Below are 16,929 nucleotides of genomic sequence, written 5' to 3' on the forward strand. Positions count from 1 at the left end.
AGTGGAGAAATTCAGTGAGAAGGTTTTAATGAAAAGGTAACACACTAATATCATAATCCTGCTTCTGTTCTGTCAGGTAAGCTGGATTCTTGAAGCACCCGGAAAGGTGTTCTGTGCTAAGCAAGTATTTGAAATCTCCCCTGACCTGCAAGAATTAAGAGCAAAATAAAAGAAAGAGATGGATTCAAATCACAATGGATTAAGTTCACCAGAAAACTCTCTTTAGAGACCCTGAAGAGACCCTGCTAACAAGACAGATTCAACTGCACCTAAAACTTTACTGAATTACACGTTTTTGCAGACAGTCCATAAACTCTTAGCAAATTTCTCCCCCACCTGCTCTAGTAACCTATTCCAGTGCCTAAATTCACCACTTTTTCTAAGTACGAGTTCCTTGGCTGACACTTAGGACCATTAATTCTCAGATCATCTTTCCAGGTACTAGAACATGCAACTCCAGCCCCTCAGAGTTTGCCCCAAAAGCTGCAGAGATTGAGCTGACAGCTGCTTTTGTCAGGGGATGGTCTGCATGCTACCTCTCCTCCTTAATGCCAGCCCTTGCCTGTTTGTCTCCTCTTTGAAAGAGATGACAAGTTTGAACAGAGGCAGTCATTAATTACATGGTTTGAAGCCCAGCGTAGGAGCTAAAATAATCAAGACTTTTCAGCACTGCTACAGCACAAATGATGCACAGCCCCCTTCAGAACTGTCTCCTGCCCAAATATTCCTTCTCTTTGTCTCTGCAACCCTGAGCAGGGTTAGGAGGGCTCAGGACAAGAGCTCTGGCACTGGGCAGCGTGGCTGATGACCTCTTTATGCTGGTCCCTCACCAGACTGGTGGCCAGCTCCTCAGAATTGCTCCACACAAGGGACAGGCAGCAATGGGCTGGTTCAGTTCTTCTAAAAAGGAGTATCTTCAATAACCTGGAGCAGCTTCTGCTCTTCCTCACCACCCTTTTCACAGGAGCTACAGATCTTACTCCCTGGCAATGACTCCTAGACCATGGATATTCAGTGTAGCTGCCACAGAGCAGAGTGTGACAAATGATAGAAGGTGGCTGTGCTGGATCCCCCTTCTCTCCATGTGCTCACAGGGAGCCAACCCACTGTCACCCCCCATCCCTCCCTGCTTCTGAGAGAAGGCCTCAAAGAGGCTTTCCAAAAGAGCACACAACAACAGGTATGTTGGCTGCTGTCATGAATGTCCAGGTACTGAAATATTGCTCATTTATTGCTGAGAGAACACGTGGGGACACAAATTCAACACGCTGCATCACCCTGGCAGTAGGTGGGGAACGTGGGACTGTGGGGATTGGACAGCTGAAAAGAATGAGCTGAATCTGCTGCCCCTGCATGGCTGGGAAATGCTGTGATGGCATGTGACACAGCACTGGGCTCTGCTGAAGCAAGCAGGGCCCCTGCAGAAGCCCTGCACAAACGTGCGTGGTTAGTGATTCATGTCTCCGTGCACCAGTGCTGGGGCCCAACTGGCAAACTTCATGTGGTGAAGACAAAATTCTTCTGCTTTTGCTGTTTCTCTGAGCACAGCAAGGCAGATCTGGTTGGTGCCACTCCCAGGCTCTCTAGCTCTGACAACCAGCTCTGAAAAGAACCACAGCAATGGTCACAGATCTGCTGAAAGTCACTTGGTATCCCGTTTGTCCCTTGCAAGACGCTCCAGGCAGGTGCAAATCTGCCTCCAGAGCAGAGCTTCCCTCCTGTGCCCTCCTGCCCCAGCCTGGTGCCCACACCAGCACAGGCACCTGAGGACACATCAGGAGGCGCAGGAAACTCCTGGTCACACCCTGCCAGCTCTGGGGCAGCTGCTCCTGTGAGCAGCCACTGCTGATGGGCTGGGACTCCTGGAACTGGAATTCTAAACTGCTCTGTCCTGGTTTGCCCATGGAGGCAATGCTGACACTCAGGAGCCCGGCCCCTGGGGATTATTTTCTGTTTCAGCCCTCGGTTCCCCACCTTGCAGCCTCACAGAAATTAGCAGGATAACTAACTAGCTCTGCTGTGCACAAAAGCTCTGAATGTTAAATCCACAAAGTATCTGTTTCCTACACAAGAAATCTAACAAGTAGGCTGCCCTCTATACTTTCTCTTTCGTCAAGCATATGGGCTTCCACATTATGCATGCAGGCTTTGTATAGCTGCATGTTTCTCACACATAAATACTCGTGAAGGAGAGACAATCCATGCATCTTTATTCTGCTATTCAAATTATGCCTCATTTTTATCGGTGGAAATCCACTGTGGTTCAGTGAAGGCAGCAGCTACTCTGTTACATCATGCAAGAGTAAAATGCTGCCCTGGAATATCAGTGTCTCTACACTCTGTATTTTTCTAACAAAAGGAATCCATTAAAAAGTCACACGGTGATGGCAATTAAAGCTTCTCTTGCCAGTAGATTACAAGGACACAACTCAGCTCCCAAACCATGCAAAGTGCTTCACTTGTCTCAGTCACAGCTGAAAATATAAAAAACCCACTCCCTTTTGAATTTAAAAAATAATGGCTATGTCTAATAATGTTTTAGAGTCAATAGCCCATGGTAGCAGCTCTAGTGTTCAGTAAGTAAATGATTTCTGCCTGAATTTACAGTGATTTATACTTTTGTATAAAGTGAAGTATACTTTTATATACTTCAAAAGTATATAAACACATTTCTTAAAAGGGTGAGATTTTCAAGCAGCCTTTCAAGGAAGTCTTTGTGAACCACTGTTTGTTTTTAATACTGAAATTTTTTGAGAAGTTAAAAAAATCTCCAGCTCCTATTGAGCTTGCAAATGCTCTAGACTCAGAATACACATGAAGGTGCCCTACGAAACAACTACATCTTTGATTTGTAGGCACAAAAAAGGGGAAAATGACAAAAATTGAATTCTAGGTAAGAGAAAGTGGCTTTCACTCAGCAGTCACTTAGGTAACATCATAAAGCTTTCCTGATCAGCTGTCAGTGTGCCAGCCCTGTGGTAGCTCTCATTTCAGCCCGTGTTTTACCTGGAGACTGGCCTGGCCCCAGCAGGGAGCTGGGGCATCACAAAGAGCCTCTGAGGTCTCCCCCCTTCCCCAGTGTGGAGCTGAAGGAACCCTTCAGGGGGTGCAGCCTCACTGCTCAGCCCACAGAACAGTGATGTGACAGATGGCAAAAAGAAGCTTCCCACCTGCAGGACAAACAGTCACAAATGCCATGTGGTGTGCAGAAAGGGAGAGGATAAAAAACCCCACAACAAAACAACCCTCCCTTAGAGCACATACACTTACCTAAACCATATCAAACAAGGAAACACGTGCAGGTCAGAAGACATCAAGGAAACATGAAAAAAGAAAAAAAGAGGGAACAAATTAGTTGCAGTCCCCACTGGCTTGATGATAGGAGCTAAGAACACCCCACAAAATCAGACTCAACCTTTATGAGAATGAGCAAAATTTAACAAAATAATTCTACTGCAGTGCTACCTTTTTGCTGTGTGTTAGATGAAAAAGCAGAGAATTAAAACCAAATCCTTAGCACACTGTGGATGGAGCACAACTCCACCTGCAAGGCTCTCAGAGGCTTCTCACTTAAAGCTGTTTGTGACTCAACACAGGTGGCCTGGGCACACCAAGGCCTGACTTTCCCTTCAAATCTCACTGAATTTGGTTAAGCAGTTTTAGGAACTTGGTTCCTATTGAGTCCATTAATTCTTAGCTGTGCTAAGTCTGGAGGAAATTGCAAGAGCAGACCGGGGGAAAAAAAACGCTTTAGGAGAAAAGGAAAATAAAAGACAGGAATATGAGTAATTTTCAAAAAAAAAAAAAATCTTTCTTTTGCATTGTTGGGGTTTTTTTTACCTTACTGAGGCTCCTGTTACAATGATATTTATTTGATACAATATAACTTTATTCTTTCACTCCATTGCATGACAGAAGTCTTAATTCTTAACAAAGATTTTGTGTGAAACCAGTCAGCTCTCATTTCCACTAGCTGCAGTAACTCCCAACCTACATTTCTGTTGCAAATGACATCAATGGGTAATAGGATATGCTTTATTAACCTTGACTACAAACATTTAACAACACATTTCAGTTTCTGCTTTTCTTCTTTAAATCATGGATGGACACTTCCAACAAGAAATGACCATACCATTGCTCCCCAATGTCTTCTTTTTCAGAGTCTTTAATTTTTTTTCTTCTGATTCCTGCCACAGCTTACTAAGATTTTATCTTAAGGCTTGCCATTGCTTTTATACAAAACTTCCTCATAACCTCTGTGTTACATCAAACCAATTTATCCTAGTTTAAAAAAATGGCCACCACCTCTCAGGGCATTCCTCCAGCCCTTCTGTCAGCAGAGGAGGATCATCACTTTTCTATTTTGTCAGAGCTGGGAATTATGAGCATCTGATGGAATAAAGAGCAAAATCCAAACCAAACAAGAGTAAGTAAATCCTTTGCAGAAACAGTCACCTACAGAAAGCTCTGCCTGGACAGGCACACTGATGGCAGACTAGGAAAATTCAAAGAAAAATCCCCTGAGAATTACTAAATGCAGCAGGAACTGCATCTAGGTCAGGAAATGTCTCGTCTTTACTCAGGGGAAGGAGGATACACTCGTGCCTTGCTCCAGTTATGTGTGCCTCTCTTTCTCTCTTTCTGACCAGCACTGAAGACACTGTGTTAAGGTGGGCTTTTAATCTGACCCAGGACAGTGATATCCTGGCATTCAGAGGCTGAAGCCTGGCTGTTCTCCAGGCTCTCTGTGGCTAAAAATCAGGGCAGGAGCTCATAAGGAAAAAAGGTGCTAAGGAAGAGAAAATAGAGAAAAATAAAAGATTAGGGAGGAGTGTAGAACAGCTCCTCTTACTCCATGAGAAAAAAAAAGTGCAACCAACCAATCAATCCAAAAGCAACTAAATAACTCTCTGCACATTTGGCTTAATCAGTAATATTTGAATTTTGAAGAGAGATAATCCAGAACTCAAAGCAGGAAGCTTCCTTTATGTAGGCACAACAATGAGCACTGGAGCCACGCTGAGCTCAGCCTGCCCACATAGCAGGGTCAGGAGTAAAACCCCAGTGCTCCATCCCACAGCCCCAGCCCTGGCCAGAGAAGGGCACTGCCTTCCCAAAACAGCCTTTTTGCATAACACAGACCATGTCCTCTGGCAACAGAGGTTTAAAATCAACCAACCAAGTTACGACCCTCTACTTGCCAGCCTGAAGGGCTTCCTTCCCTCATCACCAGCAAACATGATTCCATGTCTCTCTGTTGGCTAAACCAGTATTTTCTTTGCATTTTTCCTAAGTTAAACATCATTTACAAGTGACCATGAGCAACTCTTCATGGCAGGCTAGGCTAGGCAAAGTGCTCCTTCAGCAGTGCCTGCTCTTTATTAGCAATAACATTTCAGTCACTGCATGGTTCTGCTGACATAATGATTCCACTGCCTTGTTAACGAGGATATATGTACCTTTATCTTTACAGGAGAGGGCTTCTGCAGGATTCCAGCTGCAGAGATATAAAGAGGAAGAACTGTTGCTGGCTGCCTTCTGCAGTTTATTAGAGACACCTACACACAGTCCCACAGCCAGACAATAATAGGAATTAAGATTAGACTTGTGCGGCATTGCTAGGGAAATCATGCCAGCTCTCCAAGGTTGACAGATGCAGCAGGAGCAGCAAGGGAGCAAAAAGGAGACAAAGCTATTGGTAAGATGAAGAGATAACAAAATTAAACATCTACAATGTGAACTTCTCCCTAGCTGAGAATCAGACTAATATTTACAGCATAGCACAAAACTATCACAGCATGATTTAAATCCCATTTTAATCCCTCTCTTTTGGCATTTAAAGAAGCCTAATTCCCACTTCCATAAGGACAAATGAGTCCTCACACACAGATCAAGTATCAGCCAACCACACTATAAGGGAACAAAGCTAGCATCCTCCACTAAAAGGAATTTCCTATGGAAAATAAATAAAAAGGCAATGTTTTCTGCATATAATACATAATCTGGACATTGGCTAGCCGTGGCAAGACAGCAAAATTCCTTGTTTCAGCATTTAAGCAGGGTTTTAGTTCAAAGCCTTGGGCATAGAATGACAGAGAAAAAGAGCTCAAATAATTTTGTAGCTCAGACTCAAACAATATCATCACTTGACATTCGTATTAAGTGTCTCCTCTCTTTTGGAGACATCCAAAAAGCTCCATGGGCAGGGATGAACAGAGCAGAATAGGAAGTGCTCTGGGTAAGATCTCACATGGCCTTGGGTGCAGATGCACAACTCAGTGCAAGGCCAGCTGGCAGAGGGACTGCAAACCTTGTGCAAGCTGAAAAGAAGATGAAAACCAATTCCACTCAAAATACATTTTTCAAATGCACTGATGACTTTTACTGCTCTCGAGAATAAGCTAGCATTTCACTGAAATAAAACCACATGGTAAATGCTGTGGTTTCTTTTTCTTTTTTTTTCAGATTAATCATTAAAAAGGTTTGTGTGGAATTAAATTAGACTGGCTCCTCTTAACTGTCTAAAGATTTTTCTGTTTCTTTATGAACTGGGCTGATTTTATATTGGACATTGAGGAAATTACAGTTTTCTCCCCTATACATGTCTAAAAAGCATTCAGTATTCTGCTTTAGGAGCTCCCCTTTTTAGTGAACTGGAAAACTCAGTTTTATCTCAAAAAAAAAGTTAGCTTATCAGGCAGTAAAATTGATACCTTTATACTGGAATACCTGTTTTACTAATCAATTTTCTGAACTGAGAAGAAAATCTAAGAATTCATCACAACTAAGTGACACATCAGCCATTCCATACGGTCCTTGAAACCAACAGACAGTTTTGGGGCACTGGAATTTAATTTACCTCAAACACAGCAAGCATGGATATAAATCTGCTCTTACTGAAATCAGTAGCTCTGACTTCAATGACAGCAGAATTAGACCAACAACATCCCAGAATTTGGGATCCCACCTACATTCAGTAGAGCACTATTTTTGAGAAGCAGGATGGAACATGATTCTGAAAGGGTTACTTCATTACAGAGATGTTTACTTTACAAACCAAAAAAAATATTAGGCGCTATTTTTACCAACTTTTCCTGTAAAGTGTTTTTCCTCCTTTCAGGTGTATATTTGTATTAAGGAAATAGATTATTTATTTTATGAGAAGGGGAGACCCAAAGGTTTGCTTTAACTGAAAAGTGTCACAGAGAGGCAAATGCATCCCTGTGAAGTTGAGAATGTGCTGGCTCATGAAGCACAAGGGTTCCCAGACCCCTGTCCTGTTGTACAGCTATAGCACCATTTCACCTCCTGGGCCTCTTTTCTTCTGATCTTTGATTGCAGGAATCTGGGACCAGGAACTGGCTGTTACCATATGATGCTCAGCAGAAAAAGAACCCACTCATATTTATGCCATTCTGTTCCACCAAATTACAGTGATTTTGCAGATTTCCCTCAGTATTTCTTCTCAGAACCTCTGACTACAGCAGCAGATTTGATTTAGCACAGCCAGAGTGAACAGCACTTTAGAAACCAAAATGCTGCCTTGTCTCAGAGGATTTGTCACTGTCCATGGAATAATCTTAGCTCAAGGGCAAGTACAGCTTTGTGTTATACACGCTCTTTTGTAGTTTCCAAATACTGCTGCTGTTGGGAATGGGTGAAGCTGAGCTCTCAGCAGAGGTTCAGAAGCCCTGTCTGGGCTGTCTGCTCACACCACCTCACCTGCCTGTCACCAGCAGTCTAAAAGCTCAGCACGGCCACTCCTCATGCCAACCCTAACCTCTCAGCTGCCTGTGCCATACCTTCCAATGAACAACAGAAACAAAACCCACCAGGGGACAAAAAAACCCAAAAGAAAAGATGATCTGACCCTACTTGCTCTTCCCTGCTCCATGGTACCAATGGCTTAAGAATTACACCAAGTACATGTGTGGCACCTCAGCACAATTGTCAGAACAAAGAAATCAGCGCTGAGTGTCTTCCAATTACTCACAGCTCTCACTCTCCTTGTGGTTGCCAGGCAGTTTGAACCCCAGCTTGGTTTCTTCCCCAGCCCTATGAACTGCATTAAAATAAAGCTTTTTTTTTCCGTTTGACAACTTCAGAAGAAAGAAAAGTCTTAATTAACAAAGGGGTGTCAGCTCCTGAAAAGTGTTTTCCCTGTGATTACAAAAATATTTCCAAAGTCTTGCATTTCTAGAATCTTTCAAAAAGTCTGCTTGAGTTTTCCTCCCTGGCCTCACAGTACAAATTCTTTGGGTTATGAAATCTGTATTTAGACACAGACAATCAGAGGTAAAGAAGCACAGAAGGTTTAGAGATCAGTAGGTATGGAAATCTAAACTTCCATACCCTGATACTTGCACTCAGGTCTAAAACTTAGAGAGGGGAGAGAAACTTCACATTGTCAGTACACAACTTCCTCAGGTTTTCCTAGGCTGCACTCAATTTTTACTTAGGAATTAGAGAAATACAAGATGGTCACAAGTCTCCTGGTATCTTATCAGAGTAAGAACCAGGAATTTTATCACTTGTATTAAAAAAAATAAACATTCTGCCCCCTTCTCTTTCCACTGCTTCCCTCAATAAACTACTCCAGCCCTGATACATGAAAATTTTTGCCCAGCACACACTTTTCTGGTAAAAAAAAAAAAATCCACAGGACTGCTTGGACATGATTATCCTGTTCACTTGATCCTGCAGCAGAGAAGGGTCTAGTGATCAAATTACCCCATCCCAAGATGGAGAATGCCAAAGCAGCTCACTGCTCTCATGTCTCAAATCCCACCAAAAATCTGCACTTGTTAAGAGCATGGCTGCTTCACTCCAGACATGATGTCAGGAAAGAAAAGGAAGTTAAAAACCAAAATCCTCTTGGGAGTCCCTCAGCTCACAGGAGCACAGGGGACATCACTGCTGGTAGAGCCAGGAGAAGTTGGAAGCTTGAGTGATCAGAACATGCTGAAGGAACAGACAGGACAGGCCAGCTGAAGTCAGGATCGAATGGTCTAGAGGGTCTGAATGCAAAAATGACTGAACTGCAGTCTCAAGGAAGTTTTCTGTCCAGACTGAACCAATTTGGTGTGTTTATCAGCTCTGCCAAGGGAGAAGGACAGCAGGGACAGGAACATTCAAGCAAAGGTGAAAGCACAAAGGATTTGTGTTGGTTTTGAGTTAATTTTTCTGTAGTGGTTTGTATGGCGCTGTATTCTGCATTTGTGCTGGGAACAGTGCTGACAATCCAGGGATGTTTTTGTCATTGCTGAGCAGTGCTTATACACTGTTCTACACTTTTCTGTTCCTCAACCCACCAGTGAGGAGACTGGGGGTGTACAAGGGGTCAGGAGAGGACACAGCCAGGACAGCTGATCCAAGGGCTATTCCACACCGTATGGAGGAGAAGTGCAGCATGATGGCATTTGTCTTCCCAAGTCACTGTCACACGTGATGAAGCCCTGCTCTCCTGGAGATGGCTGAACTCCTGCCTGCTGATAAGAGGTGAGTGTATTCCTTGTTTTGCTTTGCTTGTGCATGTGGCTTTTGCCTCACCTGTCGAACTGCCTTCAGCTCTGAAGTTTCTCATTTCAGATTCTCTCCCCCATCATCGGGGGGTGAGTGAGCACCCCTGTGTGGGGCTCAGCTGCTGCTGGGGTTAAACAACAGAGCCCTCGTGGGGTGAGGCACAGCTCTGGGGAAAGGGAAACACACAGCCCTTCATGAATAATCCACAAAGACACCAATACCTGCAGTACAGTGAAGAAAACAGCCATATAACCAAACCAACACTTGGACATCTGGGAACAAGAAAAAACCCCACTGTTTCTTTCATGTGTATATAAAGAAGTCTAAGCAGCCGCAGCCTTTCTGTGAATAAACTCCTGCCTGGGTGGCAGGAGCAGCACAGTTATGTAAGGTACATGTGGTTTTCAGATTCCAAACAATATTTTTATGCCAGAGTGATATATAGGCCAGCTACTGTCAGAAATGAAAATGCTGCTCGTGAAGGTATTGTCCTGTGCATCAGCAACAAAGAAATAAAACAATCTTGCAATAATTTCCCCGGGGCTGGGAAAAAAAACCCCTCAGCTAACTGCTCTCTGCAGCATGGTAAACTAATTTTGATTCATATTGATAGACCGAAACATAACATGCCTCCAATTAACGTCACTACAAGCTTAAGGGACACCTCTTATCCTTCAGCCAACAGTGACAAATAGGATAGATACTTAGAGGTCCACATCTATACTCCAGCCCACTTATTTCAGTAAGCTTTTATCAGAAGACAGCAATGGTTATGGAATCCCATCTTTGCCTGTTGGAGAATAATTTTAATACCTCCTAAAATTTACAAAGGCACTTCCACCAGCCTGTCTAAACCATCCCAAGCCCAGCTGTTCAGTACAGAAGCTTGCCAACTGTCTGTAAAGAGCAGCAGATCTTTGTTACTGCATAAACAAAGCCACATCAATTTTTCTGAACATTGGTACAAGTCACTAGATCTTATTTCAGCAGGGCTCAAAGCAGCAGCGAAATGACAGCTGCCATCTCTGTTGATAAAAAGCACTCCAAGAGAAAAATTATGCCTTGGTTTCAGGCATTGTAGGTGTACACAGCACCTGTTGCCTTCTCAGAAATCCAGCCTTTTCAGGTTCTGTTAGGACAGGTTTAAGCACTCTCCCCTGTACAAGCAGAAAAGGATTTAGATTTGGAGGTGCAGTTTGCTGCAAGATCAGGTTGTAGGCAGAGACATCACTGTGCAAAGAATAAATTTTCATTATCCCACTCTTGGGGTTTTGTTTGTTTAAGTCTGACATTTATTAGGTTTGAAAAAGTATGTGTTTGTGGTGTAGGTGTACCAGTGGTATAAGCAACTTCAAAACACATACAATTCTCTGACAACTGAAATGAGCAGAGAGGCATTTCACCCCCTGGGATGTCACTCGCTGAATTTAACTGCAGGAAGCTCCCATGGTTTGACCTTGCTTCCCAGCCCTTCAGGGCAGTGTCAGAGGGAAGCAAGGCTTTCCCCAGCCCAGGCTGCTGCACACCCTGTCCATATGTCACTGTGGGACACAACCCATCACCACGGAGCACACAGGAAAATTATCTGCAGCTGGAGGCTACAGAATGAACTTTCTCCCAGGTGTGGGCATTTTTCCTAGGCAATCCTGATTGTTATAAATCCATATTGTGATAGTGGCTTTTACAAGTATTAAGATGAATGTTATATGTTATATGCTTTTGCTATGTCTTTTTCTTTTTCTCCTGCTAGCAAGTTTTAGGCACAGGTCAAGAAGAATTTTGGATTTTGGGGCAATGTCCTGTCTGTGTGTCATGGGGTGACTTTACCTTGAAGGTGGTTTTAGGAGCTAAGGAAGTTGAAGTTGCTGGGGACTGATGGGAGTCTTTTCTCCTGACCAATTATCAGTCATTACTGGGAATTGACAGCAGTTTTGACCATTTAAACGTGGGATCAACTTGTAAACCCTACCTTAAGATGTAAAGTCAGGGCACTTTTGGGCTCCTTTGTTTTCCTGGCTGTGAAAGGTAACAGAGCTCCAGGCCTCCTGTTCTCTGCCCGGCCATGCGGCCTTGGGCAGGGGCTGGGCTGGGCCTGCCGCGGCTCCCAGCCAGGAGATGGGGCCTGCGGGGCTTGCCCCAGGCTCTGGCCGGGCCAGGCCGCTCCCTGGCTTGGCTGCAGTTTTTGCTGGGACTGAATTCACCACAGACTGCTGAGGAAAGAAAGAAAAAAGCTCTTGACCTGCGGCGGGCTGAGACAGTGACCACAATCTCCAGAGCAGCCATGAAGAATCTCCCATCGCAGACAGCTCCAGGCACTGCTCCGGCAGAGATCACAGAACCATCTACAAAGCCTGGGCAAGATTTTAACCTTTTCATTACCCAGATGAGACTTGCAGATTAATCCTTTTATCCAGAGAGGGAAAAAGAGAGTGATCAACATGAAAAGAGACTTTATAAACTACCAGTGACAGGAAAGAAAAGAAGCTTCAGAAAAGGTAGAGAATAAGGAGATGCTTTATAAGCTGAAATATCTTTCTGTTAAAGCTATGGAGACGGACAATAAAGTCCTGAAAGAACTCCTTTAATTCATGATAGAGTATGTAGGGAGGAATGGAGTGTTCAAAGTGTAGATTTTGAGTAAAAAGTAGAGTAATTGTGATACAGTGAAGTGCTAGAAGATTTGAAGCCTTAGGGGGCAATAAGAAAACTGTTTTCTAGTGAAGCTCACAGAGACAGATGAAGAAGACTTTTGCCTTTGAATAACTCATCCTTAAAATGCCATCCCTAGACTCATGGCCCATACACACCTCAGAGTGATGTGAAATGGGAGGAGTGAGCTCTGATAACAGCAGTTCTGGGCAGCTGACATCAGGGCAATAGAAAACTATAACAGAAGTAGTTTTCTTGTGAGAAACTCCATAAATTAACAGAAAGAAACTTCTGTTTCTCTACAAAGACTGGTGGATTGCTACTACTGGATTGTAGCAAGAATTGGGACTGTTTTAACCATCAAAGTTCCAAAGTTTTTGTCTCTGTTGTCATGGGAACAAGGGAATGGTGGGTAGTAGGGGATAAAAAGGGGTTTTCTGGAAGTTTATTCTGGTGTTCTTATTATTGTAGTTTGTTAATAAACTTTCTTTATACCTTTTAAGTTTTATGCCTGTTTTGCTCTTGTTCTAATCCATATCTCACAGCAAGAAATAAGTAATCTTTTTTAGTTACTGGTTTAAAACCACGACACTGTGCAAAGCAAGATAACCTCCAGGAAACAAATGATGGGGCCCAGGCTGCTGTCAACACTGACCGACTGCAGAAGAAGGAACCCCAGCCCAAATGAAAATGTGATAAAGGGAAATCTTTAAGATGCATGCTCTAATAAGGCAGATTCAGGGCGTAGCCATGCAAATACCTCTTGGAAAAATAGGAATATGCATTAAAACCCCACAGCAGAATGGGATAAAAGAAGTGTTCCAAAGATATCAGGTGTGTTCCTGGCAGCACACCAGGGCACCCTGCTGCTTTAACCCTTTGCTTTATTACCTTTGTCTCCTAATTGTCTTTTTGTTGATATTAAACCTTTTATAATTTATTAAGCGAGTGAGCCTCGTTTTTCATACTGATTGAAGTTTTTTGTCCTTCTAGGAAGGACCTGAGCAGGATGCAGGGGAGCTATGCCATGGCTAAAAGAAATGGGAGAGGTTTCCAGGTCGTGGCCCCAGTGCAGGAAGGGCACGGTGATGCTGGGCCTGCTCTCCACGCTCTGCCCAGCAGCAGGGCCAAGGGGAGAGAGCTTGGCTGTACCAGAAACAAGGATTTCACAAGCCCCAAAACACAACATAGCTTCCTTTCCATTTTCCCTCCTGACCAGCCAGAAAGGCAGACATTTAATATCCAGACTCATTACTCCTCCTAATGAAATGTCAGCAGCAAACAGGTGTTTAACTGCTGCTGGAATGCCTGCAGATGCCAGCAGTCCCTCAGGCAGGGAATGATCCCAGTCAGCAGCCTCAGAAAGGTCACAAAGGCAGTGCAAGGTCACAGGCCACCTCTGACCTTCACTTGCCCCGCTGAAGGAGCTTTAGTCCTTCCTCCCTTTGCTTTCCCAAAGCCCCCAGAGCATTCTCCACTCTCCCTCAGCCCTCTTCAGCAATGCGGCCTCTCAAGGGCTCTTCTGCCTCATTCAAAACGAGTGCAAATGTGTGACCTGAGGGAGACCTGAGCGGGCCTCAACAAAGGCGAGGCACAAACAGCTCCGGAACGGAGACACAGCTCTGCTCCCTCCCTCTCCTGCTCTCCCCAGAGATCCCGAGACCTTCATCTGCATTACAAGCCCCGAGCTGGCTGAAAGCATCCTTGCTGCCAGAGCAGGGCAGGCTGTGATTTATGGCTGTGCTGGCTGCAGGCCGCGGAACCCTGCAGGAACGCGCCCACGGGAATCCGCTGGGAAAGGACGCACCGAAACCAGGAATAGAAAAAGGCCAAACAAACAGGACTCCAGTTGGGAAAAATGAAATTCACAGATTTTTTTAATAGAATTTAAAGGTTTAATCAAAAGACAATTAGGAGATAAAAATAAAATATACAGATACGGCCGGGTGTCTCTGCATTCAGCCAAGAGAGCACACCTTACTAACAAAGGATTGTCCCTTAAAAACAGAATCCAACTACATATCTATAAATTCTCATACGTATTCAGACATTCTTCTTAGGATTTTTGGTGTTCCTTTGTTCAGTTTTTCCTTGTCCCCCTTCCCAATCTTCCAGGCATCACTAGGTTTTATGTGCTTTGATAACAGTTGCCATGATTTTTTCCTTTGGAGGGCTTGGAGGATTGCTTGTCTTCATCTGAACAAGATAATCTTAGGATGCAGGGGGGTCTCTGACTGTTTTCTTTTTTAGTCTCTGGGTTATATAAACAGAAAAGTAGTTTGTGCTTTAATATCATGTTATAGCCTAACATATATGTGTATTACACCACTAAGTTTCATCAATAACAGAAATAAAGGAAGCTATATTAATACAACAAAATTTTCTAATCTTATACATATAACATTCATTATAATATTTGCGAAAAGCCAATAATATGATATGCATTTATAACACCAGTGGACTAATTTAGACAGGTTCCTTCCACTTGCAGCTTAAAAATTACAGATGTAAACCCTGCTAAATATTCTACCTAGGTTGCCTTTCCTGAAAAAGGGAATGGGGGTAGGGAAAGGACAGAATTTCTGCACAGTTGTTTTGTTTTTCTCCTGCTCTAAAGTCACACGCCTAAAAAAAAAGCCCCCAGGTATTTGGACAGCTGAAGGTTGCCAATTGCAACTGTGCAACGTTGTTAGAAAGCAGGACAAAAAGGAAGGTGAATTAAAAAGCAACATTTTCAATAAAGCAGCCAAAGCCACAGGGTTTTTTTAGTTCTGGCATCAGCTGCAAGCACACAAGTATTTGGCAAGTCCCATCCTGCTCCTTGGTTGCTGCAAAATCGCTCCAACTGGCAGCACCTGAGCAGAGCTGGACCAGAAAGAATACAGCAGGGAACAGAAGAACTTGTTAACCTGCACCTACCTAACTTGGCTCAAATAAATTCTCTGTAAAAACCACATTAAAATGTAACCACTAGAGTTGTTGTTTAATTCAACGACACCTGCAGCTCTACCTTGGACTCTTAGAGAAAATACTATAGATGAAGCTATGAATTTCAGTTTCTGCTCATTTATGACTGACTGGAAAATTCTCTAGTTGTCTTCAAAGAGTTTGAGCTCACCTAAAAAAGTGAGATGAGGAATTGCAGTGGCTTGTGAAACCAAATGAACTTTTTCCAAAGTAGAGGGGAGCCAGTGCCTATAAAATCACAAATCCTGTGCTCACCAGGCACAAAAATCAAAACATGGAGAAAAAGAGTTTGTGAAAAGACTGTGATATAAGGCATTTAGATACATGTATGTCAATAAAACCACTTTCGGTTCACATGGGCTTGGGTATTTTGTTCAAGCTTTTGCTTGGAATTTTTTTTACCTCATTCATGGTGTACAGTAAAGTAACCTACTTCTTTCCATACAAAAACGTTCTCTGGGTCTACTTGAAGTTGTACTGCTTTTGGATCTTCCCTTTTCTTCACCCTCTTCTCCTACCAAAGAGCCTTGTGTCAAAGACACTGTGAAATCCTTACTGACACTTCCTACTTCTCCTTTCCCACAGCCAGAATAACACTGGTGCCGCTGGAGCCAGCATCTAAAGTAAAAATATCTTTGCCAAGCTTGGAAACATGGGTTGAATGCTGAGGGATTGCTCCACACTCACGCCCATCTCAGAGTTCCCTGGTGCTCCAGAGGACAAACACTGCCCCAGAGCAGGGAGCTGGGATGAGGAGCAGCACCCTGGCCTGGAAAGGGCAGAGATCAGGATCTCAGAACCCACTTTTCCTTTATCCTGCTGTACTGCAGACACCAGCAAATTCCAATAACTCTCCTGCAGCTCACACACCTGAGCTGCCCAGGTGTGAGCACTCTCTCTACTACAGCTGCCCAGCACACACAGAGGGTCTGCAGGCTGTGAAACTGTTATTCACACACATCAATAAATGAATTCTCACAGGCACGCTCACATTTTTGCAAATCAAAATCTATTAGGGCAACTGCTCAAAGAACAACTGAAGATTATAGAAAAATCACTCCTGTAATGCCAGGGCTTCCACTCACATGTCCCCTATGACAACTTAATTAACAGTTTAATTACTGGGGTCAGGTTGTTCTATTCTCTTCACAAGACCTACATCAGAGCCGAGTTCTGTATGTGGCTGCTGGGCACAGGATTTACCAAGAAAATGGGGATGTCAGAACTGTTTTAAAATTCTCCCCTCCTCTCCTATTAATTCTCTCTACAGCTCCTTTTTCCCCTTTTAATTTCACCACTGCAGCTGTTCATTGGTGGGCAGAAGTTGGCTCAGTAAATTATTCTCAGCTCAAAATACTAAGCTTTCAAATAAAAATGTGAGTAAATTCCGCATCAGTCCCGAAACTCCCTTGAGTTTATGAGAGGTCAGGGCAGCACCAGGCAAAGCAGGGAAGAAAAAAGGTTTACACATTCTTGGCTAAGAATACTCTTTCCCTTCCTCCTTCCAGCCCCCAGCACAGAAAAATCTCTGTATTTTAGGAGCTGAGGTAGTAGAATAATTAGAAGTTGGACAGTGATGAGAACCGTGCTTTGAAAATTCAGCCTGGCCCTTCCTACTTCTTTTGGAAACAGGAACACAAGGTGACAAAGGACAGTGAGCAGAAACACTGGCCAGTGAAGTTCCCAGACTATACTGCATAGTTAAGCCATCTCGTGCAAGCAAAGCAACAGAAATATGTTAAGTGCATAAAGAGGAAGCTTTTGCTTCTCTAGGGAGCTGTTTTTTTGGTT

At 43.6% G+C, this 16,929-nt stretch overlaps 1 protein-coding gene and 1 long non-coding RNA gene across 2 annotated transcripts in view; both read right to left on the bottom strand.

Moving 5' to 3' along the window:
• Positions 1 to 11,903, bottom strand: part of LOC147651172 (uncharacterized) — a 102,064-nt gene extending 90,161 nt beyond the window's left edge. The window contains exon 1 of the long non-coding RNA XR_015274211.1: positions 11,492 to 11,903. This is a non-coding gene — a long non-coding RNA (uncharacterized LOC147651172). The remainder of the gene's footprint in view (positions 1 to 11,491) is intronic.
• HS6ST1 (heparan sulfate 6-O-sulfotransferase 1) overlaps positions 1 to 16,929 on the bottom strand; it is a 186,756-nt gene that overhangs the window by 120,195 nt on the left and 49,632 nt on the right. The gene's annotated exons all lie outside the window — the stretch shown is intronic.

This window comes from Cyanistes caeruleus, chromosome 10 (genome assembly GCF_971803275.1).
Source record: "Cyanistes caeruleus chromosome 10, bCyaCae1.hap1.1, whole genome shotgun sequence".
Classification (NCBI taxonomy): domain Eukaryota; kingdom Metazoa; phylum Chordata; class Aves; order Passeriformes; family Paridae; genus Cyanistes; species Cyanistes caeruleus.